We start from the raw sequence: 2,500 nt of genomic DNA on the forward strand, positions 1-2,500 counted from the left end.
CTAAAATGACATAGGGATGGACATTTTTGGAAACCACTGAATTCGGATTCAGGAAAATTTATTTTGACTTTAAAACGTGCAGAAATGGTTTCTGTGCACATTGGTGAAATCGTTTCATCAATCGGAGTCACGATGAATTTTATATTAATTTCTGAACGAGCGGGCTTTGCTTGTCGGGCCCCAGCTTATGACTAATGGGCCCTAAGGTGTTAGTGGCCTGCATTATAAATAAGTTATTTCAGTACAGAAATTAAACACAACAGGTCATTATTTTGAGAGCAATTTTCGAAAACCCTACCCTCTCTCTCAAACATATTTCGGCCGCCCCCTCCTTGCTCTGCCCGAGAAATTCCGGTCTGTGATTTTGAATCGCAGTAAGGAATAACGAATCAAATTCGTGTATTCTCTTCGCAGAAAACTTCTGATAGATTTTCTAGTGCAATCTATCAGAGGGATTAAACCTCTGTTCGTGGACCTGATTGAAGGCGTTCATCGGTTCCAGGGAGAGACAACAAGAGCAGAATTGTTCTGCTGGTGTCCATTAATCTCGTTGCGAGATTTGAGGTAAAATTTATTTAATTGTTATTTAAATTTTACACACACGTAATTCAATCGATGTATGGTTGATACCCACACCATGGAAACGTTCCATGAAAAATTTTTAAACTTCCGCTGCACCGGGTATCAATCGTAATTGGTCTGGGAACTCGCCAGTTTTCCAACACCCGTCACCACCATAGTAGGCCACTATCCTACCATCGAAAGTTGATAGGGCAGAAATTTGAATGATGCGTCGCCGGCACAAGGGCCGTGCGATCCGTCGAGTTATCATGAATCATCGCAGCAATGGGCAGAGCCCGTGTCGACCTTTTATCTAATAAATGCATCCCTTCCAGAAGTCGGGGTTTGTTGCACGTATTAGCTCTAGAATTACTACGGTTATCCGAGTAGCAGGTACCATCAAACAAACTATAACTGATTTAATGAGCCATTCGCAGTTTCACAGTCTGAATTAGTTCATACTTACACATGCATGGCTTAATCTTTGAGACAAGCATATGACTACTGGCAGGATCAACCAGGTAGCATTCCATGTCGACTCTTGGCACCGCATGGACAAATCCAAAACAACACCAATTATCGTTCGCAAGTAGCGCCGGACGCTTTTTATTGGGGCAAATAGAGACCGATGACGCCTCGTACCCACGAGGTACTCCGTGACCGAGAGACCAAGCGAGGTGCCATTGATCCAAAAACTCAAGACCATTAAAAGTCGTGAGAGTTGGATAACGACATCTGTGGCAAATATCATCCCATACCACGAACCCGAGGGCTCGCAGCAAAAGAAGAAAGGGTCATTAATCCGACGAATTCCCGCGCTTTGGGTATAGAACACAAAAAACCGAGCTGGCCAAGATGTTCCCGACACTTGAACCATTCACTAAAGAGGCATTCCGGATACGTTTTCGCTGCGCAAGTAGGGACTCAACTTACCCAGACACACCGACCACCACTCACGTGTTGTTACGTACGCAAAGTTCAAAAACCTAGGCTAAGTCATCCACCACTCCAATACAATGGAAAGAGGTGGAAAACAGCCGAAGAGCTCAAGCCAATGCCCCGACTAACACGGATACACATCCCTGGAAATAAAATCAAAGCTACAGGAGAAACAAAATGTCGGACGAAGATTGGAACACACGCGATTTCTCGCCGCTCGCCGATCCACGATAGCAATGACCATAATGTGATCTCCGGCCCCAATGCGTCCTGAACCAAGGGACTTTGATGGTTGCAGGGGGGGGGTTAAGAGCACCAATACTCAGGGCTATGGCGGATCGAACATGCAACGAAATTCCACATGGACGCATCCAAACAACTACCACAAGCACGAGATATCATGATCGAACCCACTCAAAACGTCTTGCGCAAGAACTCACAACCCTACCGATCCAACCCACCCCTACTTTTGGGGATGCAAACCTTACTGGAGTTTCAAGCTTATTCTCAACCTCATATGCAAGCACAGATATTCGGACACGAAGATGTGGGAAATCAATCGCAAGCGCTACCCGTGCTCCAATAAAGAGAACGGGACTCACACGACTTGCTTGCCGATCCACGATAGCAATGACCATAATGTGCCTTCCGGCCCCACAAGCATCCTAAACCGAGGGACTTTGATGATCTCATAGGAGCTTAAGAACAACAATGACGAACACCTACGCATGCTTGATTCCCAAACACCGATATTCCTTCTTTCCGACCAACCGTAATAGAAAACAAGCCTACAAAGAGTTCGCGATCCGCATTTCTAAAAAGCTCATGCATGCAATATAGCAAGAAACGGAGTGCAAAATGACGTCGGGGTGAAAAAACGACCCTGCCGGCCGAAAAACCCGCCAGAGCGGCGGCCGGAAGGGGCGCCCATCGGGGAAGGTTGTCATGAGGTTGGACGAGCATGGGGGGCAATGGCAAGCATTGCCCCGACACCTCAACC

This window comes from Henckelia pumila, chromosome 3, assembly GCF_033568475.1.
Source record: "Henckelia pumila isolate YLH828 chromosome 3, ASM3356847v2, whole genome shotgun sequence".
Classification (NCBI taxonomy): Eukaryota; Viridiplantae; Streptophyta; class Magnoliopsida; order Lamiales; family Gesneriaceae; genus Henckelia; species Henckelia pumila.